At 44.6% G+C, this 27,716-nt stretch overlaps 1 protein-coding gene across 1 annotated transcript in view; it reads left to right on the top strand.

Annotated features, from left to right (window-relative positions):
• Positions 1-27,716, top strand: part of ANKRD11 (ankyrin repeat domain containing 11) — a 149,557-nt gene that overhangs the window by 8,322 nt on the left and 113,519 nt on the right. Inside the window, exon 2 of the mRNA XM_068411056.1 lies at positions 17,121-17,200. The gene's annotated coding sequence lies outside the window, so the exon portion shown is untranslated. The remainder of the gene's footprint in view (positions 1-17,120; positions 17,201-27,716) is intronic.

The following is a 27,716-nucleotide window of genomic DNA, read 5'->3' as shown; positions in this document are numbered from 1 at the left end:
GTCTGTCCCTCCCCCTTCCCGGGAGCCTCATCTGATGGAGGTTCTGCTCGGCTCTCCGCTCTCGCCTTGGTCCTCCTCATGCAGGATTCTTGTCTCTAATTTTAGCCTGTCTGCCTTTTGATGTTCCCTCCCGTCTGTTCCTGCCTTTCTCATTTTCTCTGAGATCATCCCGCATCTTCGTCTCCCTCTTGAGATGTGGGCCTTGTTTTTGCATGGTAGGAGGAGAGTGCTTGAAAACGGAGTGAAGCCGCAGTAGCGTCGAGAGGTGAAGGATCCGAGGGTGTGGAGACTTCTGCCAGGGATGAGGGTTTGGGGTGCTGGCAGAGTTGGGGCTGCTGTTGTGTTCCTGTTGTGCTTACCGCTGATGGCTCCTTACCTCTTCTGCGTCACCGTCACCACCTATTGTCTCTGGTTAGATTAGCTCTTTGAATCCTTCTGCTGTATGGATCCACTCTGCGTTTGAAGGATGGGGCTCTTTTCCGTGGCATTACCAGTAATAGTTGTGGGCAGGATTTACTCTTAAGGAGCAGAGCAGGTAATTGAAATCCGCAAGAATCCTTCTGCTAGTCTCTTCAGAGCTGTTATCTTGTCCATCTGGTGCTAATTCACTTGATGCAGCTTGCAACAGAGAAGGGTGCAGGGGAGGTCTGCTGGCAGTGTTGCATGCTCAGTATTGCCTAGCAGCGTGGCTTTCCCCTGAACCTCCTGCCGTGTGCTAGGGCACGAAAGCTGCAAGCTGCGTGGTTTGCTCTAGAATTTTACTTCATGTTGCCGTGCGTTTGCTTACATTTACGGAGAAAATGACTTTTCTAACGTGGATGCGTTTTGACACAGTAAGCCAGCTCTCTGCAGAGGGATGGGGGACACATCAGCAGAAAGCAGGGTACCCGACCTGACGGCTCTGGCATCCGGAAAGGTGCCTTGGCCTCGTGGGATTCGTCTGCTTGAAGGCTAGTGAGGATGCTGTGTGTATGCATAATCTGATTTGTGCTCGGAATAGAAATACTCGCTGTTGCAGACATGCAGCCTGTGGTTAGAAGTTCTTTTGTGAAAACACCACTCAACCCCTCCGCTACTGCAGCAAGGAGCTTCGGTAGAAACCCAATCCTAGCAATTAGTGAAGGTTTTAAAAGAACCTAGCAACTGCTGCTGTCGTTTGATTTGCAGATTTTTTTTTTTAGGCTGAGGTTTGTAGCTGTTTTCTTTGCGTTGTGTGGAGATTGCCTGCACGTCGCTGTAGAGAGAAAGGTGGAGGGAGTCGTGGCTGTGCTGAGATCAGTGACTAAATGAGTTGAAATGATGATGGTAATGCTGCTGTGGGCTCTGCAGCAAGCGATCCTCGGGGAAGGTGGAGCATGACTGGAATATATTCGGTGGTATGTGAATTTGGTGTTTGTGGGTAACCTGAGCTCACCTGTAAAGAGTTTTGTTACGCAGGTACTTTCTGACCTAACTTGCTTTTGTCGACAGTCGCACCAAATGATTAACGAATGCTGCTTTCCCCGAGTGTGGTTATGTAAAATGGTAATACGCCGCGTTTTTTCAGATCAGCTTTATAACGTGGCACAGAGCTTTAAGTCGAACTTCAAAGAAGGTAGTTTGCTTTATGGTTGAACCTATGAGCAGTTTTATGTGCAGGGTGGAGTGAACTTGTGGAGAATATTGCAGTTTTCCCACTGTCATAAAAAGTTATGACACTCATGATTCAAGTATTGTTCTGTAGGTGGAGGCAAGAGACAGATGCAGAGGTCAGTGGGAGCGTGTACGGAGCAAGCTCAGATGTGCCAGCGGAGTGAATGCCGCCTTCTGTGTTCCCAGCTCGCTGAAAGAGGTTCAAAAAGTGCCTTGTGCTCTTTCTGGGTCTTCCTAAGAAACCTGCACCTGTGGTACTCGCAGAACAGGCAGACCATTTCCCTGGGAAAGGAACTTGGCAGGGGGACCCGTGGAACGCGGCTGAGAGGGGTGCTTTTTTCCAATGCAGTATTTTAAACCGTTCTTAAAACGTGGCGCTTCAGAGTGGAAAAGAGACTGTAAGGCAGTTCATAACCTACTTTCTTTCTTAGGGCTTTTCTTTGCGGTACGAGCCAAGTGAATTAAAAAAATAAGTAAGTTGCTGCCTCTTGAATGAGCCTCATTCCAATTAACTTCGCTCATGCTTCAGAAGATATTTAAAAAGTGAGCTATATTCCCTAAAAAAAGGACTGTTTAGGCTAAGTGGTCGTGGTGGGGGAGTCAGATAACCTTTTAGAGCCTTAATTGTGGGCTTTTGTACAAGTATCTGACACGGGTTCTCATTGACCTGTGCTGCTTTTAAACCCTGGTGAGGTGTAAGACTGAGCTGTAGAGCCAGTGCCACAAATACTGAGGTATAAAACACTTTTCAGTTTTCAATCAGTAAGTTATAGCTGATTAAAATAAGTCACTATTCCAGTTTCAGTCGGATCTCCATAAATATTCTGAGTGCCTTAGCCTCTCGTTTAAAACATTCTCTCCTGGGATGAGGAGGCATAAATGTGCTCTTTGTTTGCAGCCAGGAAAATTAAAGGATCACAACATTCGAAAACATACATGTGGGATCTTCTGGAAAACTGTTTCTTAAAGAATATATGCTATATCTAAATGTGCAAATACCTTTGTTAAGGTGGTTTGTTTTCCGTTCTGTTGGCTAGAAGAATTTTATTCTGAATACATTAAAACTTGAAAAAAAAAAAAGACTATGATCCTTATCTTTGGATGATCCATTAGCTGTTATAGCCTTTTATTTATTTTTGTAAACACATGTGTGAATGTAAACATTTTATCCAGAATGGCCTTGCAAGTGTTCCTGCATTAACATATATTGTCATGGAGAATAATTTTCATTTAACTGTAATTTGCTTTATATTTTCCTCCCTGGTTGCCATAGAAACGCAGTCCGATGTGGCAGTGACTACTCACAGGAGCTGGGTTATGCGTTGCCTTTATAATGGACCTCTGTTAATCATGCTGCAGTTTTCACTGAAGGAGCTGTGATTATTTGCAGGAGGCACTTTATTTATATAAACTGTAAGATGCCTGTGGTACTTGGGCTTAATATTCAGAGTTATCAAGGGTGCTTTTCTGTTCTGCAGAAGTTTTGTCACAAGAACTGTCTGTAGATTATGATGATTGTGGAATTGATGTGTATTTACTTAAATTTAATGTCAGTTAGACTTCATTTTCAATTTTCATTTCATTTGCTGTAATAGCCTAACTAGTAACGCTCTTTCCTGTGGTTCAGTTTAAGCTCTTAAACATTTGAAACACAGCAATGAAACATTTGTTACCCTTATCTGTGCATAAGAAGTTGACTTGCTTTTCACAATAATGCGGCTGTGTCTTCATGGTGGTGGTTGCAGCTGGGCAGACACCTTCCCTTCCACGCCTGACGTCGAAGAACAGTGAGCTTTGTCTAACAGTGATACCAAAGCACACTTATAAGGAAAAAAAATGTTTCCTTTTGGCTAAGAGCAGATAGAAGGGGGGTGAGGATGGATTTTAGTCGCATTTGTTGCCTGTCTGTGGATTTTGGGTCTGTTTTGCACCTCTTGTTTTGTCCACCTTGTCCATCTCCGTCCCGTGCCACGGCTGCTCTTCTGAACTATGCCCACGTTTCCCTTGGATTTACTTCCACTCAGGAACCCCCAGGCTCAGAAAACGCAGATGTGAGCGTTATATATGTCCGCTGCTGGTGATAGGAAGTTGATTTTACAGCTGAGGATAGTGGGGCCATCCCAAGGCAGAGGTGATTTAGGGCTGTAGGTATTACTCCTGCATTACAGTGCACGCCGTAGTGTGGTGGTGGGCTTGGCCTTCATCTGAAGGGGGCTGGGGGCTGTAGTGGGTCCCGTAGGCGTGTAGGAGGAGGTGCTTTTTCTTTACTGTGACTTCAAGGGTAAAGTACAACACGATCTCCAGGTGTATCTGTGCTCAGGTGCCTGACATTTTAGGAGGTGCTGAGAAAATAGAAGGATGCTGCTCCGTCCATGGCTTGTTGAAGCCTTGCAAGGACTTGCCTTCCAGCTACGGAGATAAGGATCCCGGTGGCATCGGGTTCAAACTGAGCTTGTCAATTAGCAAATGATTCATTTTTGCTTAATGGGATAAGAGAAAATCGGCCCCGTGGGATTCTCTTTGGTCTGTGTACTTTCATGGCAGGAACCTTAAATTGTAACTTGAATTTTACTTGCTTTCCAAATCAGGCTCCTCACAGTGAATTTTCAGTTTGGTTTTAGGTCTTACAGAAGATGTGTATGTTGGCCCTTTCCTGCTCCTTGTGGTTAGATGCCAATTGTCGGTTACGTAAGTCCGGGTTACTCCAGCACGTGGATGCTTTCAGATGCATATGGTCTCACAGTTATTTCTTGGTACTTTACAGAAAGAATTGAGTAACATTTTGTTCTGTAATGCAGGATTAAGAAACCGAGCATTTTTTTCCTGCAATGGTGTATAAACAAGTAGTGATAACATCCTATTTAAAGCGTTTGGAGGAGGGAGGGCTGAGGAGGGGAGGCAGGGCTGAATCCAGCTTTATTTTTCTTATACCTACACACCATATTTTACTGAAATTTTGCTTGCCTTCCATGAAAGCTGTGAGCTATTAGAAATGAACTATTTCTTGAGGTGTATAAGCACAGTGCGGGGTGTGCTGTGGGTATGGAGTAGCCTTGTTGTAGATGTTACCCTTCACTGTATGATGTTGGTGCTCTGTTTACAAGAGGCAGATGTGATTCGTAGCCAAAGGCCAATCTCATTTTAATAAAAGTCTGAAAAATGGCTTGGCTGTAGTCAGGACTTTTGGGGCTCCTGTAGACTTTTTGCATTTTTCCTCTTTTTTTACCTAAATGCTCAGAATTGACCATTAATTTGTGTTCTTTAGTGACACGTTTGGGATACTCAAATGCACCTCTTCAAAGGGGGTGGGTAGTGCATCTGACAATACCTGCATCTCTAAGCTATCAGACAGGACAGTGAGACTTGCTGGCAATTTATGCAATAATGAACACTTACTCTCTGTAATTCATAGTTTTATCTGAATTTTATTCCATTTTAGCTTTACTTGAACTACCCAAAAATCAAGTGTTCCATACCAAACGCTTTATAATTTTGAAGTAATTTATTTGAGAGTTAAGTATTTAAATAATAGCATAAGAAAATATTGGGAAGCAATTTTTTGAGTTGGTGTTGAGCTGATATTTCCAGATATCATAGGAACAGCCTCATATGGGACTGAAGGTAGAGGTGTGTGGTGGCTGGTCAGCCCGTGGTTCAAGTCAAGAGATGTTATAGCGATGGATCATAGCTGGGCAGTCTGCTTAACTTGTTTAAAACGAACAAACCTGGGCCTGACCCTGTAGTCTGTGTGTAAATGGGTGTGCAGGATGGCTAACTCGGAGACAGCTTGGCTTTTGACTTCTTCCCAGGTCGGAGGAAGCTATCTGGGCAAACCTTTGAGGTGTTTTTTTCCAGAGGTGCCGTCCTGAAGGGTTGCTTGATGAACTGCAACGTGAGCACCGTCGTAGGTATAAACTAATGCATGTGGTGATTAAGTTACCTTTTGTGGAGTCATTGAATAGACTCCTTTACCTGATAGTTGGGTTAAACATTCATTCGTTAGCAGAAGAGCAGAGTGGCTTTGGTGGCAGATAGAGTATTGGACTCTTTCTGTAGCTTCACTGTGAGAATATTTTAAGGTTCACTTATTAGCACTTGGGTTTGGTCTGACAGCTAATATGTTACCTTGTGAGAAGTCATGAAAAAGTGTTAACTGCAGATAAAATATTACAGAGCCAAACTGTCGTTCTGCTGCCTCCTTTTTTGGGACTCTTGGGTTGACTTTGAGCCACTTTGCGTCCCGTGTTGTCCCTTGAAGACAGCGTTGAATTTAGCTCCATCAAGCGTGCTAGAGATCTGGAAGGGAAGCCTGCTTTCTAACACAGCCTGGGCACGGTGCTGGTACCAAGAAGATGGTGCGAATCGAGATGTGGGGCGGTGGAGAGTTCAGAGGAGCTGCCTTGTGTGCAGTCGTGGGAAGAGGGATGTCTTCAGGGAGCGGGTGAATTGTTTCCTTCTGCTCTGAACCGCCTCCTAACGAACTGCCCTCTCCAGGGCATAGAGAGATTAACCTCCCACGGCTAACTCCAACCTGGGAGACTTCCACCATATTGCTGCCTTCAAGTGGATCTAAAAATACATTCGTGCTGCTGCACAACAGGCACAAGGCACGTTAATCCTTTTTCCTTTAGGAAGGAGAACTGTGTTACTAGATGAACTGCTGCACAAATTGTGTTTTTGCTGTGCGGTATTACCATTTTTCTTCTTCCAACAGAAAAATGTGGTGGAAATAATTGTTCTGGTTGGAATTCCCTCTCTGACAACAATAGCAGAAATGGGGTGGGGTGGTTTGAAAATGTTTAATGATGAGAAGTTTTGGAGGAGCAAGCTCTCCCAAGCTGCCCAGGCTTCACCACGTGATTGCTTTTCACTGTTTAGTCTTCTGGAGAAGCGGCGGCGTTCTCCCAACGGGCTGTTTGAATAGTTTTGACCACTTCTGTCTCTTCTAAGCACAACTGTTTAAGAATGCTTTGTCTGTATCGGATCTTCCTTGCTCTACTACATTCTCTCGTTCCGCTGCATTCATTTGGTCGTAATTTAGTACTTTTTCTCGGATGAGGAAGAATGAAAGCCTACCAGGCTGACACCATGAGCAGTACTGGGTGTTAGTAGCAGCAGTTACTGCTACCTGTGTGTGTAATGATTCACCTTGGTCAGCTTGCTACCTTCAATACCTCATTGTAGTTCCAGACAAATTCAGATGTGCCTCAGCGTTGCTGGCTTACGAAGTCTCAGCAGTGCTGCTGTGTATTGTAAGGCTTTGTTTCTAGGTAGCTTTGGAGAATATTTTATGGTAGCGGTAGCACAAGGACTAGTTTAGGCACAGCACGGGTAGCTCTAGGTGAGTTTACTGCCTTGTGTTGAACAACGTAGTAGCTGATATTCCTGCAACGAGTTGTAACTTGAATTCTTGCTGTTTGTGCCACTGGGGAAGCTGCACTGGGGCGTTCGAGGTCTAGGGTATAAAATGACTTGCAGCAAACATTGCGTAAGTGTGTGTAGCTTTGGTCTCAGCGCTTACTGTTTTCTGTGTTCCTAAGAGAGACGCAGTTTTTACCTCTCGAGCTATTTAAGATTCAGGGTGTATTTCCCTCTCCTTTCATGTTTGGCTCACCTTGACTCCTTTTGATACAGGAGCTCACCTGCTGCATCTGCTAGACTTTGCTACACCTCCCCGTGTTTGCCCGAGACCTGTTGTTGATGCTGAGCAGCAATAGGGCTCAGCCACAAGCTCCTTAGACAACCTAAACCATTTGTAAGGAAACTTTCTGTAAAATATGGATGGCATTAGAGGGACTCAGGCTTAAAATTAGAAACTGTTTATGATGCACAGTTGTAGTTGTTTACCTTGAACCATAATTATCTTATTTCCTGAGTTAAAAACGTCACGTCAGCTTGCTGAAGCAAGATTTGATGACAAAGGAATTGTTTTTAGCCACCAGCAGAGCAAAGAACACTTCAAATGTGCGTCTAAATATGATTTTATAACCTAAAGTATAGCACACTCAGGATTTTAAATGGGCTGTGGAAGTTGCGTGGGCTTATGGGTAGGCCGTTTGGCCGGGGATCAAGGGACTGGGTTTAATCCTAACTCTGTCCTTTTGTCCTCTGAGCGTTTTCCTTGCCACCCTCTGTGCTGTTTGTTTGGACGGCGATGTGTGTGAAGGAAGGGATATGCCCTTTCGCTAGGTGTGAGTAGATTTTCTCGGGGTGTGGTTTCATGGCACGGTTCACCGCTGCTGCGGGGGGTGAGGCTCCCCCACCCTGCCGGGCGAGCGCTGCCTCTTCCCGGGGCGCGCGAGCCAGTTCAGCCCCTTTGGAGATGGGAGACCAGGAGGCAGAGGAGATGAGCAGGTTTTCTGCTGGGCTGGCAGGTTAAGCTGATTTACGGACAAGCTCCAAGCGGCTCGGGGGAGAAGGAGGGCTCCAGCAGCTGAGCGGGGGCAGAGATCTGCCTGCTCAGCTTTACCGAGCTGTAACCAGTAACTTCACCCACAGCCCTCGAGCCCCTGCTGGGGTGCTGGGGTACCACTAACGCACGCAGACAGTTGACTTCCGTATTCTATTATTTAGCACTGCTCTCTGGTGAGTCTTTGTGGCTGAGGTGGCCTCTGCCCTCCTCGTACCGTGTTCCAGACCTGCTGTCTGTAGGTGAGGCTGCAGCAGCCTGCTCCTTGTCACCGTTACCTGCTGCGGCCAGGATCTTCATTTTTCAGGGGAATGGAAAATGGGAGGGGAGCAACATCTCTAATGATGGCAACTGCTACTTAAACCTGTTCAGGGCTTATAATAGGAGGGGAAAAAATAATCAGTGGAAGCTGTAGGTGCTTTCAATTTATGTGGTATTTTTAAGGAATCTCCTTTTATTCTGACCTTAACTTGCCAGGACCTAGACAACAGGGAAGAGGTGCCATGTGTAAATCAGGGAGGTGCTTACTTTACAGTTTCTCCTTGCTGTGTAATTTGAGGTGATTGTAAGGCACTTGTCATAGCTCTGGGGACTGAAGACTTGAGCACGTTTTAACAATTGCGTTTTTCACGTCGCTTTCTGGGGACCTCCTTGGTCATCAAGCCAGGTCAGCTGCTCTGACACGTGACAGTGTCACCGAATCCTTGTAATGGCTGTACGTATCTGGCTGTGAGCCTTTGAGTGAGACCTGCGTATTCTTAAGAAACCCATATCCGAGTTGTTGAATTCTCCAGTTGTAACATTCCTGTGACTACACAGAATTGTCTTGGCTGAGGAGGTTGTATGCCGCTGCCTGGAGCGGGTGGTCGTGCACTCCTTGGCTAAGCTTGCTCTGGTTTTTCCCCTCTTGAGAGACTACGTGTATGTTCTTAAAGGCTGAAGGGTGACTTCCTTGTCTCCTCCTTGGCTAATTAGTGCGTTTTAAAATGGGATGCCTGCATCCTTTTCACAAATCAGCCTTCAGAAAGGAAAGGAAATGGTTCATTTATTAATAGTAACCTGTGTCCAACTTGCCACTGAAGTGCATGGTTGCAAGTATCTGATGCTGTAAAGGTGACAAATGGGTCGGTCAGTCTGTCACTCTTTTCTTCTGAAGAATGGTCTGTGTTTTCTTAATGTCTTAAAACTGAGCACGGACTAAGAAATTGCAGACTCATATTTTTAAATAAAGTGGTACTCTTCCTAGCGTAGTAGCATCGTTAACCCTCTTTCCTTCCCTTAGAAGGACTTGCAAAGGGAATTTGAGTGGAATGGATGAGTAAAGGGCTCTTAGTAAAGTTACAGGGAAGGTATGCAGCCTAATGATGGGAAGTGCGTCTCTGTCCCACTTCAGACTTGTATTTAGGAGGAATGAAAAGGAGAAGGTACCTGAAATATCAGCTGTGATCTAACTTTAAATTACTGGTTTAATTCCAGAGAACATACTTCTTGTCTTCGTTGGGCTGTTGAAGGCCAACATCTTGGAGCTTAATTAGGACAAGTTGAAGCTTCAAGATTTTTTTAGGTGGCTTCATTCTGTTCAGCATGGTGGGGTTTTTTTGAGCTCTCAAAGATGGGCAGTATTTTTATCTGTCTTCGAAATTCACCTTTGGGTGTCCCTTTTCATGGCACATCAGCATATTCTTTATCATGAGTCTTTTAGATCTCAAATGGTAGAAATTTCCCATGGTCGCTGGGGTTGTTTTTGGTTTGAAGGGCAGGTGGTAAGTTTCTAAGATGGTTATGACAAATGTGAGCTAGAGAACCTGGCAGCTCGGTTTGTTTGCCACATGAATCTGTTGCAATTCTGGCTGGTTTTTGTTAGAAACTTAAATTAGCTTTTGAATATACACTGAGTTTTCTTGTACTTGATTAATTCCTTTTAGTTTTCCCATAAACCTTCCTAATTGTCAACATCTGGGAGTAATGCTTCTTGTGCGGTTGACCCCAGTAGTGCTGGTTCATCACTTCTTGCTTGTACGCCCAAGACGAGCATTTGTCGTCTTTGTCTCCTGCCTTTTACTTGAGCTTTCTGTGTGTTGGGTTCTGTGTTGACCTGGAAGTCTTTGCCTGGATAATGCTTTCCAAAATGTTTGATTCTCAACTATATTTTGCCCTTCATTTGATGTATCTACATGTATGCTGCTGTACTTAAGCTTTAAAAAAAAAGTGCTATTTGTACTGTCTTTGTATTATCTGACTGTAGAATAATTGGATTGGAAGTTTCCTACTTTTCAGATGGGGCTCAGCAAATGTTTAGGGTATGGAGGTTACAATTTCTTCTCACGTGAACTAAAAATAACGATGGAACAGCACACACCGTTGTGCATGCTGTGGCTCTTCCAAATGGCTTAGGAATTAACAGCGTACTATACGCTAAAATAAACAGCTTGAGAGTTCTGTACGTCTTGATGTTGAATTTTATGGCTGGGTAGCTAACCAGGTTGGGTTATCTGGAAGTAGATATGATGCTGTTCTGTGCTGATGGCTTGTTCAGAAACACGTTCTCACGGGCTTAACACAGATACTCGTTTTTGGTGTGTACCAATAATAATGATGGGTTCTTCCAAAGCAAGACAGCGGGTCTTTGCTTTGCACGTGCAAATCATTTAATAAAGAAGTGAGCCTGATTATGCATCTTTTTGGAAGAGATTCAAGCAGGCTGGAAAGACCCAGCAGTCTTAGGTAATTACATTTCATATTGGAGCTCTAAAAAAGAAAACTGGTGAGGGCCTGGAGGATTATTTGGAAGCATTGGGGCTGACAAACAAGGATGCCTGGAGCTCCCTAGGCTGCTGAAGTGACAGTGGGTAACCATTTTTGGTGCCTAACCATTTTCTTATTTCCATCCATGATAGAGATGGCCACTTGCTCTGAGTTAATGCTGTTACAAGGCGAGTGTGGCTAGTGTAGTTAAGAATTCTTTATGCATTTGCTGATAAAAGTGCATAATCTTTAACATATTTTAAAACTAGGGGAGGGTTTTTTTTTTAACTTGTGTAGACTAAATCATAGCGTGGAAAACAGCGTGTCCTCTAGACCGGCAGACCAAGTCTTGTCTGTGCTTGCTGGTACCGAAGGGCAAGCCGTAGCCTTGAGCTTCACTCCAAGGTTGGTTAAGGAAACTGCAGAATCTGTATTTTGACTTAATACTTTCCACTCATCAGAGAAGCCACAGAAGGGTGGTAAGGGTGAAGGAGGAGAGATGAGGGAACATGCTTGTGTGTTTCCAGAACTCTTAATTGTGTTCAAAGAATTGAAGAGTCTGGTTCAGTGGAAACTGTTCAGGCTTGCTTTGCTCTCCTGCCACGCCGCGCCAAGAAAAAAACGAGTTCCTTCGGTGCTTCAAGCTTTCAGGTTGTGCTGGGAGCTGGGACTCCTCTGCAGCCCCAGTTTTTTACCCTGCCAAGTACCTTTCAGGCTGCTTTCACGGGTCTTTCCAGGAGAAATGATACGTAATTTGAGAGGTTAGCAATTTCGAGATATTCTTGAGGGCAGAGAACTTTACATGTGTAATATGAAGAAACCAGATAACCAGCAGCAGAGTTAGAATGCCCAGTAATTTCCGAGCTTGTTGCTCAGCTGCCTGGTGTGACTTTGCAAGGGTTAAACTCAGTGAAACATCAGGCTTCTGCTGATAACTAGTTTTTTAGTTTAACGCGATTCAAACACAAAGGCAGTTAAACACTTTTATGCTGTCTTTGACCCACTGAAATGAACGACAGAATTTTTATTTGAACTTCTCAAGTCTCATTTCTGTAAAAGGAAACATAGAAACCTGCTGTACGCAAGCACCACCTCCCATCTCCTCGCAAGCGTGATGGTCTGAGTATTTGTAAAGTAGACAATGGTGTGCAGTAATTCTGCAGGGTCAGCTGAGAATTTTGGTGTTGGAAACAGTTCGATTGTTGTATCGGTGTGTAAATATAATGACTAGTGTTGTTTCATGAACTGAAAAAAGCACAACTCTTGAGGAGTACCTGGAACACATTGAAACTAGTTATTTGACGGCACACATCTTGGATTCTTTTCGTTCACTGCAGGTCTCTAAACAGCTTAGGGTTCCTGAGCTTAGGCTACTGTGCACCCCCAGGTTCTTGTGAACTGTGATATCCATGTCAGACTTTCCATTAAAACACTTAAAGGACAATTTGGTTCCACAGAAATTCCTTTATACTTGTTTTGGTGGGATAAATTGAGCTTTAGGTTCTTCAGCCCACGTGGAAGTATCTTGACCTGTGTTTTTTGAGGAGAGTATCAGGTTATTTTGTATTTTTATCAAGTGGCGAAGATGCAGGAGCTTTAAAAAATGTAGATCTCAGCATGCATATTATCTGCAGGGCAAACTAAAGGAGCTTTGAGACCAAGAATATGTTACTGAAAGTGTGGTGGTTATTTTTTTTTTTTAAGCATTAGTATAACTCTCTCTGCACTTTGGTTTTTCGCTTTGGTAATTGTTACTGTATGAGGATAGTTGGCTATCACGATCGCTGCAGAAATATTTGCTTCTCTAAATTCTGGTGAAAGGCACTTTCTGTAGATAACACCACTGCTGGAAATTTCTTCTTAAAGTGTAGGAGCAGCCACACGCGTGAGCGAGTGAGACTCTGGTGACAGTTTGCTCAGCATGCGTGTGTCTGGTGATGGTTGGTCTGTAAGGTGCTGATAGCATGCAGGGCATTTCTGTTAAGGGCACGTTATTTATCTCTAATTTCTGTGTATTTCTTGGAAACACCTTTCTCCTCCCCCACTTCAGATCTCCAGTGCAATACCTCTCCTTTTTCCTCCTCTTTCTAAATAGTACTGAGCTGTGTAGAGTGGTCTGGGTGTGCTTTTCCAGGCTCTTGAGTGAAATTGCCACAGACCTGATGATCTTTAGTAGCCGTACGTCCCCTCGAGGGGCCAGAGGGAAGCTTTCAGCGGGGCGGCGGGCAGGACTGCTGTTGGCTGTCGGGGGGGTGTGAGCAAAACCTATAGACGGGAGCGGAGGCAGTAATTTCTGCTCTGCTTCTCTGTATGTGGCACTTTGATTTCTTCCCCGAACTCCAATACTTGGCATTTGGATTCTTAACCCACCAGGCAGGGATAGAGTCCCTGTTGTTGCAGAAGGTACCTATAAATACTCCTGGAAGACGTTGATAAGCAGTCTGTGGGGTTTGTAGCGCTGTCTGCTTATGGGTTCTCCCCACCACCTCCATTTTCTCAGCTGTGATGTTACAGTTTCTGAGAATAAGCCTTTTCCCTCGTTGGAGCGGGGTGAGAGAGCAGTGCCTGTGTACAGGGTGCAGGCAGCCTCGCCGAGGGGTTCCGAGCACGCCTGTGGAGTGCGTTGGAAAACACTTCTGGGTTTCCCCTTCCTCCAAATTTATTGTGCTCGTACCTTGAGTTCGGCATCTGACGTAACGGAGCTTATCCGAAAGCGTGAGCTCGTTGGTGTCCTGTGTGTTCCCCAGTGTGTATTTTTACTGAAGTTCTCGGAGAGATGCCTCATTGAAATTCTGTCTCTTCCTGAAATTATTTTGAGGGAAGCAGATGAGTGGAAAAATCCTGCGCTGTGGAAAAAGGCTATCCTACCCCGTGGAGATTTTTTCCATTCAGAAGTTGGTCTAAACCAGCATCTACATCTCATGTGTATCCTGTTACGCTGCTTAGTGCTGGATCGCCGTAAAATCTGAATTGATGCAAGTCTGTCTTTAAATCAAAATACAACTTTTTGCTTCAAAGCAGCACTGATAAGTGTAAGAAGTCCTTGCTTGTGGGGAGGTTGGCCTCGTGATTGTTTGAAATGAGACTTCAGCAGACAGCTTCTTTCCTACTTGCTGTAAAATGGAGATATAAGTAGATTTTTTTTGCACTCATTTGATCAAATGTAGAAACATCTAGGTGTGTAAAACTTGAATGCGTTTTTCATAGAGACCCTTTGAAGTGACTCTGCATGTATACAGAACCGATCTGGTTTTATTCTTTTACGGCTGACATCAGTCTGTGAAGGCACCTCCTGCCTCACTACTGGGACCAGTGAGGGTTCCCCTGCCAGATCTCAGCTGCCTGCCCAAGCTGCTTCGCTGTAAAGAGTCTATAGTTAATGCAAGTACACAGGTTCTTTTCAGATCACAGCTTGCGATTGTAAAGCATTTCCCATCTTCAAATACTGATATCTGTAAAGTTACAAGATATCCGTTTATTAAAGTTTGAATTACTTAATTCCCAATTTTTTCAATGAACGCTTGCAAAAGTTGCACTGTGTGCTCTAAATCTGGATTTTACTGATGTGTGTGGGAGTGCAGCAAGAGGAATCAATAACTAATCAGTGGGGAACTGCTGAGGACTACGTGTTAAAGAGCAGAAGTTGGTGGGAGAACTTAGAGGTTGAAACACTTATTTTTTTTCATGTAACTGTCTACTTACCCAGAGTTTCCAAATTACTTCATGTAATAAAGTATCACAGGTCTTGAAAGACTGAGCCTGTTTTAAACCAGAACCTGGTCACCTTGAACACTTAATTATTTGGTATTTATACGACCTTTTCAATGCAAAGGAAGACTGCATGTCTGCCACTTTGCACTGCAGACTGGTTTCTGTGTAGCTGCAGTTGGCTTGGCACGTGTGGACGCGTTGTCCAGTGGTCAGTGTTGTAAGTTCAGAGAAGGGGAAACAAGCATAGTAATGTCACTTTGTGAAGAGATACATTTTCATCAGACTAAAGCTAAGAAAAATGGATGGATAAATGTGTCTAACATTACTTCCAAAAGCCTAAATTATAATTAATGTTAGTTATAAATTGAGATGTTGGATCCTGCACAAGAGGAACGTTGTGCGAGTGACCCAAATGCATATTACTGGTCAGGTTTTGCCCGTGATCTGGGCATTGGGCATCTTCTGCTGAAGTACTTGCTGTCCTTCATAAGGAACTTGTACCATTTTTTATGAAATGGTTATCACTGTTTGTTGTGAAAGTTACTTGGCTCGTATGTGGTCACTATTCCAGTGTTACAATACTTAGTGTATATTTTGTACGTGAGCTAAGTAATGAATAAAGTTGCTATATGTGGGTCAGGAAGCAGATGTAAGTAGATCTCCAAAATTGCGTATCACTGTCACGGGACCGGATTTCTGTAGACTTCTGTGATAGTTTTGTTCACAATTGATGGTGGTCACTAGTGTCAGCAAGTAGCACTACTGATTTTCCAGATGATGTAGTTGGAAGTTGAGCTTTTTTTCCCCCAGTTTATCTCATGGATAGCTCTAATTAGAGTTGTGACTTTTATTGTAGAGAAGAGTATAAAAGGGGTAGGGGAACCATGCTGGAAAAGATGCTGTGCAAGTATTGTCCCCGTACTCTGAGGACTGCAGTCCCCCATCAGGGGATACATCAGTGCCCCAGGACTCGCTTTTGGAAAAACCCACGAGGCAGCTGTATGTCTGTATCTCCTTTGCTCTTTTGTAAGAAAAATGTCAGAAAAACTTTTATTTGTTTCCCTTTTGCTTGTCTGGGAAGGTTTACCTGCTGCAGGATTTCCTTTCTTTGGGTCAGGACCGTGCGCCCTTACGTGTTTCTTTGGGTTTTTGGTTTTATTTTGGCCTGCTCCTTTTCACTGCTGTTCCTAAGACTTTCCATAGTTGGTTGCAGCTCTACCCTGGATGCAGCTGTGTTGCTCATCTGGACACCTTCCCTTTCACTTTTCATCAGAGAGTAAAAGTTTGTCAAAACAAATGATGCTTTCCCAGGGTTCCCAGTCTCCTGCATAGTATATCTGTCCAGTTCACCTCAGGGTCTCTCCTGGGTGGTTCTTCAAAGACCACCCCACTGGAAGGCTGGTGTCCAAACCCAGCTACGTCAGAGAAGCGGTTTGCAAGGTGACAGGCAGCAAGACAATATAAAATTGAACTCCATGTTATGAGCTCTACACAGGCAGGTCCTGTTGGCTGCTAAGTCGTGAAAAGATTATGGGAAACTAAATCTGTTGCTGTTTAAAGCAGCATTGCGCTGTGGAGCGTGGTATGAAGGAGCTGGGCCTTCAAGCTGTGGAGGTGGAATTTGGGAGGATAAAAATACGTTAAAACAAGGTTTAAAAAGTAGTGGTTGGCTGCCCCAAAGGAGCTCCACAGTAAAGGCATCAGTGTGAGAGGTTTTAGAAAAAAAGAATACAAGCAGCAGAATGTAATTAGGGGGAGGAGAACCAGTGTGTGAAGATCCTTGGAGTTAAGGTGGTCTGTGTGAGTTGGGGATTCTTTAGCACTTCGTAAGGGACAACTGGAAATGGAGCAAGCAAAGGCCCAGCGCCCGCTCCTGGGTTGCTGCTGCCCGCCTGGCACAGCCGAGCTTTAGCAGTTGAGGTCTGCAGTACGGCATCAGCTTATTTCTTTTTACAAAGTTCCCTTATTGAGCTGCTTCTCTGTGGAAGCGTAGCAGGAGCTCAGGTATTGAGCTTCCACATTACACATCTAACGCACGTTTTGGAGAAGTTCTGCGGTTTTGCTTAGAGCACGTGTTGACTCTTTCCATATTAACAGGTCTTAGAGCTAGAAGGAAGAACCTGCTATCACTGAGCAGATACCAGGAGGTGTTCTGGTTCATCATGGACATAAAAAATCAGGGATAAGACAGTGTTTTACCTGTGACTCTGCCCAAGCTCTCTGGTCTTCCACACTGCAAACCCTCAAACAGGCTTATTTGTAGTTCAGGCTTGCCCTTGCTCGTATGACTTGTACGGGCTCCTACCAAGCTGTGCTGTCTAAAACTTGTCTGCTCTGCAGTTGGGGAGCAGGCCGGATCACCTGAAAACGCCAGTGACCACGAGACAAGTAATTGTTTTTAATCTCTTATCAGAAAGTTATGGAACTTGATTGATGCTCTGCTAAGCTTCCCACTATTTCTTTTATTCTTCTGTTTGTGCAGACTTGTTATCAGAAGGTTTATTTGTGGATTAGGCAAGGATCTGTATTTGGTAGCCTTCATGTACTCAAATATAGCATGCTTGTGAATAAAATGATATTGTGTATTTTAATTTTCTAATGAACTAATTCCTGTATTTTTCAGATTACACAGCGGTTTTGGGACACACCTCTGTTGGATTTTAATATATGTCCTGCTAACAACAGCTTTCAACTATGGAATCGGTAAATATTTATCTTGCTTCTGTCCAAATTCTTTTATTACCTAACAACTGCTTGTGTCCATGTCAATGTTTTTGATGTTGGGTTTTTTTTTTAATTTTTTTTCTTTATTTTCTGAAATTAGAAGGTAAAAATTGCAAACTTCTATGGAATAACTTAAAGGTACTAATCAAGAATACCTTAGGAAATGTCTTTAGTTCTAAGATGCCCTTTCACTTTCATATCATTTGAAATGCAGCAAGTTTTTCCCTGACTTCAATGAAAACAAAAGTGAACTTTCCTGTGGGGGCAGTTCCAGCGCTGGTTTGTCCAGCAGACTGCCTGGCTTGTTGGTGCTGTTGGCTGCGAGTATTAAATATCCTCCTGCCTCTAGTATATCATGGTCCTCTTTCTTTCTCTTCACTTTCAAAATGTCTTTTAAAAAAAAGTCTGTTAAAAAGTGCCAGTTTCACAATGTTACGTCTCCTTGTGATTAGTATAATTGAAGCAGATGGCACCTATGTTTCATTTTGGGCAGAGAAACCTCCCAATATGCTGAAACTACAGTTTGATTCACTGTTAGGATCCAGCTTTTTGGTAGCATTAAGCAGATGTAGAAATAATAGGCTATATCTTAGGGTGGAATTTGGTGGGGGGGAAGAGATTTTAGCCTCAGTATTACGAGAGAGGTGGGTGCTGTCCTCTGGAAAGCAAAATATCGCTGTAGCTGGTCGGAAGGAGTTTGCTCTTGCTGTGGTTTTTCTGCAGTGCGGGCAGCTCGGTGTGTTGTGAGCTGAATAAAAGCTGCTGTTTGCTGCTCCCCGCAAGCGTGTTCCTTCTGCCATGGGGCTTGGGGTGCTTGGCTGACCTCGGGGTTTGTGCTGCAGTGGGATTATTTGTGTTGAAATTGTCGTTATTATATTATTGAAGGAGAGTTACTCGGTGTACAAATACAGGTCTGCTCCGTCAGGTGGCTTTGCAAGCTGGTAGGTTTCTTTTGTCCTGGGTTTTGAGAAAAAGAAAAAAATCTTCATATTTAATTTGTCCATAATAATTTCAAGGTATTTAGATGGAGACAAGGAGTTATTTCAGTTTCCCTTGGTGAATATTAATAGCAGTAGAAGCCTTTCGCAGTGAAACAAAACAGAGTAGGCATCAGTAACTCTCCCCTGCTGCAGCTAAGTAATTAAAGTGTATCGAGTGTGAGACCTTTTGCTGTAGTATGCAGTAACTCTCTCCTTAATGGGTGCTCTGCAGTCCCTGGAAAAACTGAGCTGAATCCTAACATCAATTATAAAACAGGTTGTTTACTACCGATTATATTTCATCGTTTGGTGCGAAGATTTTTCGTTCCGGGTTTTGAAGTAAATGGTGTTTTGCTTTTTTGAATGCAAGCCGTACTTTTAAAAGAGGGTTGTATTAATCCCAGTACCTTTCACTTAAATGAAAACTTCCTACACATTCAAACGTATTTTCACAGCTCACTTGCCCATGGGGCAAAACAGTTTGCTTCCTGACAGGTTATGAGCGTGATGGTGGAGTGCATCTCTGCAGGGCCTTTCGTCTCCATCACCTGCCTTTTGGCCACTAATATCTTTTAGGATTATTACTGAGAGCTTCAGTTGTGCACCACCTCACTACGGTGGCTGCCCTTTTTAGAATAGTTTGCCACGTGTGCTTTTCTCCATCCTTAGCCCTTTTTTCTCTGGATGTTTTGTACTTCGTTTATATAAAACCATGCTATGCTGATTATGGGTCTGGCTGAAACCATGGATGGAAAAACTTGGCAGGTGAAGGCTGATGATGTATGATGTGACGAAACATTCACACTGTGTAAGAAGAAATAATTGCTATGAAGTCAGATATTTCTCTGACTTCTGAAACAAAAAATACGATGGATGAGTGATTTTGCTTTGTGGGTTTTGTGAGCCCTGGGAGACTATAGTTAAGTGACCTTCTCCAGTAAAATAAGTTTTTATCCACTGCTCTGCAAAGACAGGCTATTACTTACTTAAACGCACATGGGTCTGGGGTCTAATAGCTCCATTCCTGGGCCGCTGCAGTATGGAGATGTAGGGGAGGAGAGGGCAAGGGGAGAAGGTCAGAATCCTCCAGTGTTGGCTGAAAGAAATTACCCAAATCTGTCCCGTTCTGAAACTGCAGAGGTGAATTCATAGGCTTGGTACCGGTGGGGCGGCTACGGCGTAAAATCCTCTCTCACCCTCAAAGGCAGCCATTCTAAAAGCGGGTCCCTGTCGTCTGTGTTAACCCCTTGTGCCTGAGTAAAACCCTGGGGTGCCTCGGTGCTTGTGTGCCAGCAGAGTGATGGTGTGCCAGGTCTGTCTGAAGAGAAGGGGATGTATCGTGAAAGGGCTCCGCTTTGCTCACTCGTCTGTTCGTGACTATGAGAATGAGGTTGGCTTTGCTTAAACCTGTGAGGGGGAATGCACTGGGGTACCAAGGTGGTTGCTTTGGGTTTTTTCTTTCCCCCCCCAGGCAACTTGTGTGTTACCAGTGTGTAACTTGCTGTAAAGGATGCTGCCTGGATTCCCCAGTGAAAGAAACTGAGGAGCCTGATCTTCAGGACCAGGCGTACCTTTGTAGTAAGATCCTGCTGCGTTGGCTCTATTCTGATGATGTGTTCCCCATTTCATAGCTTGGCTAGTGGAAATAAAGCTTCGGTGCTGGAAGGGGACTCAGAGGGCATCCACTGTGTTGTTCCCTTGGGTTGCAAACCTGATGCAGGGTGTTTCTGGCCCTGGGAGGTGGCTTGTTCCCATCACGTGCACCAATACCACTGTTTGTGATGGTGTGCTGTTAACCTCATCACCAAGATATTCTGCATTTAAATAAAATAGAAATATTTAGAGGTTTATGTGGATTGTTTGTGGCGTGATCTGCTGACCCAGAAGTAGTTGGGTCCTCCCATTGGGAGGGAGGAGAAGGCCTGTTCTGCTGCAGGAAGTGTTATGAAAGTCTGAGATTTCTCCATTTTGGTAGATGGCTCCTTTATTGAGAAACGCAGGAGTTGCTACAAGCATTGTACCCTCACTTCTCTAAAAGGGACTTGTTTTGTTGGTTTGGTTTCCCCCCTCATCTTTCCATAGCAATAACAGCAGAGGTCCTGTCTGAACGGGCGGAGAGAAAGGGAGTTCAGTCGACTGCGTGAGATGCCGGCTTCACGTAGCCTGGACGGCTGCAGCGTGGCGGCTCTCACGCCGCAGTGGGTAGGACAGGTATTTCCTCACGAAACTGTTCTGAACAGTTTGCTCCAAACAAGCCAGGTTCGTCATGGTAGCTCCTTTTTGCTTGTTGACAGCAAGAAAGGGCTGCATCACACTGGGCTCTTCTGGGGTTCGACTGGTCCCCAGCGCCGGAGCCGACAGCGGGTGTGATTCACGCTGTCCCGACATCTTCGTTAGGGAGGCAGAGGGGTCAGGGCTTTCTCTGAGCAGCAGAGGTGGTGGTTTTGGCCCTGGTGTTTTTCAGAGTTCATAATGAATATGGAGGTGGAAGATTAAAAGAATGAATAAGGTCGCGCTGCTAAAGAGTGAAGGGAGGTTGTAGCGCAGTGGGAGTCGGCCTCTTCTCCCAGGCAACCAGCGCTAGGACAAGAGGACACAGCCTCAAGCTTGGCCAGGGGAGGGTCAGGTTGGCCATTAGGAAGCATTTCTTCTCAGCAAGGGTCATTAGCCATTGGAAGGGGCTGGCCAGGGAGGTGGTGGAGTCCCCATCTCTGGAGGGGTTTAAGAAAAGCCTGGCCATGGCACTTAGTGCCCTGGTCTAGTTGCCATGGTGGTGTCAGGGCAACGGTTGGACTCGATGATCCCAGAGGGCTCTTCCAACCTGGGTGATTCTGTGATTCTGTAAAGAGAATTGCGTTTCCGAGCTGCAGCCATGCCTTGTTCTGACCTCCTGAGAAGGACACGATTGTACAGCTGAGGCCTGTAGTGGAAAAGCAATTACAATACACGCTTCCGGAATTGAATTGTCCTCTCAAAGTCAGATGCTGCACTAATGGTATCGTTGTTTAGGTGAAACGTGACTTTACTTAACTGCTTGGTATTTTCCTATTAATGTTCTTAAAAGTGTTCGTACAGAGTTTTCAATTTTTACTGCTTTGGGGGAAACAGAGCTTAGAAATATCTTCCACAAGTGGGATTAAGAGTCTCGTGTAACGGTAAAGAAGTGGAGCTGTGTGGCTTGTGGGTTGGACTGACTGCTGCTGTGGTCCTGACCCCCGCCCTGAAGCGCTGGAGCCCTTACTCTCTGGAAAATGCAGATTTTGGAAGTGCCGTGAAGCAGCTGGGTGGCTCTTCAGGTGCAGGTTTGCCTGGAGCGTTTCACACGAGGCAGTTTGGGGATGTGCTGGTGGGTGGCTCAGCCTGGGGAAGGCTGCAGCTGGGGTTGGGGGGAGATGGGCTGGTGGAGAGCGTTTCCTACCCAGGGCTCTGCTCTGGCACAGCACTCGAATACCATCATACCTGTGTGAAGGTGAGGTGGGTTTCCACGGCCGTTAGGAGTGGGAAGCTTTTCTGTTTGTCCATTTTGTATATAATCTAAATTTAATTTTTAAAGCCATATCTTCGCTGTAAGCAGGGGATAAACAGAGGTGGCTTTATTGTGAGCCTAGGTCTCTTTGTTGGTCAAAGGGGCTTGAGTTTTTGACCGCAAAACACCACTGACACCTACAGAAAAGAGCTTTCTAATCCTTCCCCCTGCCCCAATGAAGCAGCTGGATTTTCAGATATTATCCAAGCAGAAGCATTTGATTTGAGTGTTTGAATTGCTGCTTTGGCAATTTAACAAATTCTGATAAGATAGAGAACTGTAAATGTTATTCGCATGCCACTTTTGGCAGGTGCCACCTACATGCCCTCAATTTGAATGTACCTTTTAGGAGAAGTGTGGGTAGGGAGGCTCCTTTCTTGCGTGTCAGATGTTAGAGAGTGGAGCACTTGGAGTAATTCACTCTCACTAACCTCCCCACTGCTGATAAGCTAACGTGGCCCATGGGCATGATACAGCACCTTTACTGAACAGATCTGAGCTAAGCAGAAGCTTTGAAAAATGTCTTGCTTGACTTGTTCTTCGGGTGTGATTCAGATCTGTGTGTTCACCATGACGCAGAGGAAGTTCTTGCTGAGAGCAATCCACAACCAAATGCAGTGCTTGTCCTCTTCCTCTCGTGGTCTGTTTAGAACTAGACAAAGCTGTGGCAATAATTACCTAAAAAGAAGGAAAATAGTTGGTTGTGGGTTTTTTTTCCCAACTCTACTTGATTTTGAATAATTTTATTCTCTGACGAGCTACATTATGACCACAAAAATCCTCATTTTTAAAAAAGGCATAATTTTGATTTAGGATTTTGTGGATTTATATCACAGTTGCGTTTAGGAATGTGTTCATTAAAACAAGCTCGTAACATAGAGGGTGCACAGGATCATCATTGCCAGTAACTGGCAGAGTCTGTTATTTCACGGGGGAAGATTCCTGTGAGACACACAGCCCAGGTGACACACAGAGGCATGATTTCAGGACGGGAATCGGTGGGTTATTTGGCGCGTAAGCGGCCGGTTACTGCTTCCATCGTTGTGCAACAGCGTTCCTGGGTGCGACCTTTTCTGAAAGTGAAAGCGCTTTCAGGCAGGTTCTGGTGTGTCACGTTGCAGGAGGCTTCTGCACGCAGAAACGCTCACTGAAGAGTGAGATGACGTCTTTGGAGCGATGGTTTTATTTATTTCTGAGTGTTTTGTGCAGCACCGAAGTGTGTTCCTGAAAGGGAACGAAGTTACGGTCTCCACCCTGAGGAAGCGACAGTGCGGATGCGAGATGACAGGCTTTGGGGTGGGACAGGATTACACAGAATCGGGCTGAAATCGCTTGTTTTCAGCAGATATCCATCACGCCGTGATTAAGTGCAGATGATGCATTTGGCAGCAAGAGGTGTGCAATCTGTTCCTACCCTGAGGAGCTCGCAGACCAAAGGCCTGCTGCGAAGCCCAGGCTCACTGTTGTACTTCTTGAATGAACAATAGTTTAAGACGTTCTTGTTCCCTTATCTTTTGCTCTTTTAAATGATAGTGTAGATAATCGTGAGCCTGGTGACTTTAACATTCAAATCCCCAAGTTCTTTAAGATGGGGAGGTGGTTTTTGGTGTTTGGGGGGAGTGCGTTCCTGTTGCATGAATACCGAGGGAGATGCATAGTGACCTGGGCATCTTCAGTGGGGCTGCAGGTGGGACAGTCGGTGTCCAACAGGTACAGGCCAGCTGCCTGACACCCCCTAGGTGGGATTTGTTGCTTGGTGGTGGAAAACCAGAGTGTGAATTCTATGGAAACCTTGCAGGGAAGACGGCTTGGCTGAACCACCAAAGGGTCTGACGCTGTAAGAGGCAGTTGCAACCGGTTTCTTTAATATGTACGTGTGAAAGGGGGAAATTATTATTATTGCAAGGAAATGCAAAATTGTTGGATGTGCTTTACTGATACTCTTTGGAAGGGGACTTCTGATAAACCCAGGAAATGCTTCTGAAAAGCAAGTCTTAAATGTTCAGTGTGAAGATGGAGACTAGACGTTGTCATTATTTCTGTTCCCTTGGTTAAATTCTTGGCAGAGCTTTAATTTTAGAAGAACAAGACAACAAGGGCTGAGATTTGCAGGCTCAGTCTAATTCATTACTGGCTTAATTAGATGCTGGAGAACTTGGGTATTCTGACAGCTTACAACGCTGCGTGTTATCCCTGTTTTACGGTAGTTGCTGGACTTCTCCAGCAGACACTCAGAGATAACTTCATTGAAATGTATTTAACAAGTTGATGTTTTAATTAGTATTTTGATCTTGGGTTGTGACTGGACAGGCTAATGGTTTCCAGTTGCTGGAGGTGTACGGGAGCTGGGAGAAGGGGTTTCTTGGGTGTTTTGCAGGAACTTGAGTCTTGTCGTGGGCATTCAAGCGAGCGAGGGGTGCAGGCTGTCTGTGCGGACCGTGGGCTCCGAGGGGTTTGGATTCCCCAGACCTCTCTGTGCCTGGGCACCTTGGGAAGTCGCAGCCCTGTGGTGAGGGCCGTGGCAGAGCACAGCAGCGAGCAAAGCATTTTCTGAAGCACCAGGGGACTGGCTGAAACTCTCCACTTCCCCGAGAGCCGCAGTCTCAGCTGTAGTGTTTTTAACTCTTGAATTTGGAACAGACTTGGAAGCTCACCTTTGGGGGTGGTAGCTTGTTAAGTTGTCAATACTATTGCCTGTAACCATCTGTCCCTACCACTAAGTAGCTGCAAAAATCAGTAATTCATGCTTGATTTTTTTTTGAGGAGCTTGGGTGTAAATCTTCTCCCTTGTTATTTTTATGAGCTCCCTCATTATAAAAGACAAGCATCTCCACAGTGCTGGAAAGGCAGAGCGACATTCTTTCTTTAACCTTCCATATAAATTTATTTGAAATGTAAATTCAGGTAGTTACCAATATTGGAGGTTCCTTTGGAGCACAATAGCTATTTCTGGTGAAGTCAGTGTGCGAGCCTCCCTTATCAAACGGGAATGTGCTTGTGTAACTTCACCTTTCTGGGTTAACCACTCCTAGGAGGAAAGGAGATGGCAGGCTTGTGTACAGTTTATTTTAGGAAATTGCCACTGTAGATGGATGCTGTGTTTGTTTTTGCAAGTAAAACCTGTCATGGATTCTTATTTTTGTATTTATTTATTTTTGCCCTAGGGAATTACTGATCCAGCTCTGGCAGTTCTGAGGTGAAGTTGCTCGTGGTGGTAGTTAGGGTCATGGAGGGAGAGGTGGTCTGGGGGCAGCTCCGGTGGTTGGTGGGTGGGAGTCAGGGAAGCATGGAAACAGCCTCGATTGTAGGACAGACAGACGGACTATGGCGTGGTGCACCCTGAGGTAGCTGGGGCTGGGGTTTCGCTCCTGGATTTAAACTGCAGAACCAAAATGGGTTGACACCTAATGGTGATGTTACAGTGGTTTGGGTCAGGAAATCCCAGTAAGTGGGGTTGTTTTCAGTGCTGTCACGTGGCGGGTAGTGGTGACATTGTTTATTTTTATTTTTTTAGTACAGAAGGGCTCTGCAGCCTGAGGCCAGGTGCGCTTCAGTTTTTACTCTGTTCCTTTCTGTGTCACTGGCATTCAGCTTTCCAGATTTTTATTTTGGTGGTTACCTAAACTACAGAGAGGGTGCCTGAGGCTTCTGGCAGGGTGATGGCCAGTTTTCCCAGCTTTATACGCTCTGCACTTCCACCACTGATGGTGAAAGTCGGGCTTTGTCTGATCTAAAAGAACAACAGTTGGGTTTTGGTGGGGTTTCAGTGCGATGCATGTGCCTGGACTCATCATATGATACAATAATGTAAAAAACCAGTATTATCTTGCAATAGGACGCAAGCAGCAGAGAGCTGACCAGCTCTGCTTTTGGGTCGGGCCCCTGCTGCTGCCTTTTGTAGCTGCCATAGAGAAGGACCTGGCATGCTGCTATCCCTTCCTTGTGTACCCTTAGAAAATTTTAATGCTTGCAGGCTTCAGTGCTCTTTAGGAAAAATCGTTAGTCTAAAGTTGTCGTGCATCTTGCAGGAGGCTTGGACTGCGCGGGGCAGAGCTCAGGTCTTTAGGGTACCTTATCTGTGCCTTTCCTGGGCTTCAGATGGTAACGGTTAACCTTAATTCTGAATTTCCGGACAGTCTTGACCCTCAGTTTGTTGCCAAGCTTGGCAAAAGGCAGGATGGCAGCCCAAGGAGTCGACAGCAAGCAAGTACAGGGGGAACTACTCGGAGGAACTGCAAAAATGAGAATAACTGGTCACGTTGGTGGGCGTGGGTCGGTACGGCAGGAGGAGTTCTTTGATTCTGGTAATTTTTGTCCTTCTATGTAATTTTCCAGCTCTTCGAACTAACAGTGTAAGGATTCAAAGGTCAACGTTGAATAGCTCTGGTTATTCTCTGCTGGACCTAGACATATTGCTGGTGTCATGTAAGAAATACACTTCCTTTTTGTGTTACGCAGTCAGAAGAAAATTATTTTGTTGTCTTCAGTAGTTTTTTACCTCATTCTTGTAGTCTTGCCAATATCCTGTATTTGTTTTTTTGCAGGAAGCCTTTCAACGTTTTCTTAATTGGAATTAAGTGTTGTAATAGAAATGCACATTTTGGTTGGAGATAATGTGGGAAATAAATATTCACAGAAATTTATTTTAAGTTAGTGGAAAAACATTCATTGGAGAGCTTTGCTTTGGGACTTTAACTTTAATGAAAGCTTTCTTTGCTATTGGGTAATAATAAAGGAATAAACCAACTTTTACTGCTCCTGAATTATCTTGAGCAACTAATGCCAGAGACTCACAGTGAGTCTATTTGTTATTATATTGTAGATGATGTTAATTAACATCATGACACAGATTTAATGCTATATAAAAGTTATATGGAGGAAGAATCAAATGACAACAGGTAGTAAATAATTTGACAAAATAATGACAAATATGATGAAAAAAAATTATCGTGTGTTCTTTTCCTGGCAGCAGCTAGGACTGCATCTGGATGGAGCAGCTGGCCAGTCCTGAATCTTTTTCCTCTAGTTTTTAATGATGCTTTTACAACAGTCTAAAAGGAGATCTGTGTCTGAATGAGCTGGTGGCAGGGATGTAGCAGTTCCTCTGGGCTTTGCATTCAGCGAGGTGTCGCACAGCTCAGTTCTCCTTTATTTCTTCCTGGGTTATTTAGTGCTTTAATATAAGGAGTACCTGAATATGTGCATTATATACTTGAAGGTTTGGTTAAAGATATAGAAACTCTCCTCATTCCCTTGACCTCAGTCTTGCTGAAGGTGGGAAAGCATTTAAAACACCTAAATACCTCTAGCCCTGGGTGTGCGTACGCAGCTGGAGGTGTACATGCAGATGTATTTTTAAATGTCCCCTGTTTCAAGGTCATCCACAATTAAAGTTGAACTGCAGATTGGATTTACCTGTAGCAAGATACCTGTTCTTGGGGTTAATTCCCGTGGTCTGTGAGGAGCAAAGGGGGGGTTTTCAGCCGAGTCCTTTGTACCTGCCTGGCTGAGAAGAACGTGGCTTGCCAGTCTCTCTTCCCACAGTCATCTTCAGAGCTGCTTCACCTATTTTTTTTTTCACACTTGCAAAACAGCACCAAGCTTTGAGACACTCCTGTGTAAGCTCAGGCAATGATGAGCAAGAGGATTAATTAGATCTTCAAGACAGATAACTAGAGCAGTGAGTTGTGCATAATAGTGGCTTGGAATTCCGGTGACGTGTTTGCAGCGTGCATGCCTTGGCTGAAGCGTAATTATCTCTCAGTTGCATGCCCAAATGCCTCTGGGCACTGGAGCAAAATTTAGTAAGCAAATTATGTGAGCGAAAAAGCTCGACTTTGATGGTTTTGCACACACCAAAATAACTGTCAGTGAAGCGATTAACTGCTGGTTTGATCACCTATTGGTGGTGTCGAGCTGACAGTCTGAAATTGTGATTCCTCCGAGATGTGCTGTACACTTGGACTTACTGTTTGGTAATGCTAAATTA

This window comes from Nyctibius grandis, chromosome 12, assembly GCF_013368605.1.
Source record: "Nyctibius grandis isolate bNycGra1 chromosome 12, bNycGra1.pri, whole genome shotgun sequence".
Classification (NCBI taxonomy): Eukaryota; Metazoa; Chordata; class Aves; order Nyctibiiformes; family Nyctibiidae; genus Nyctibius; species Nyctibius grandis.
The sequence above is the reverse complement of the archived record's forward strand: the minus strand, read 5'-3'. Positions and strand labels throughout refer to the sequence as shown.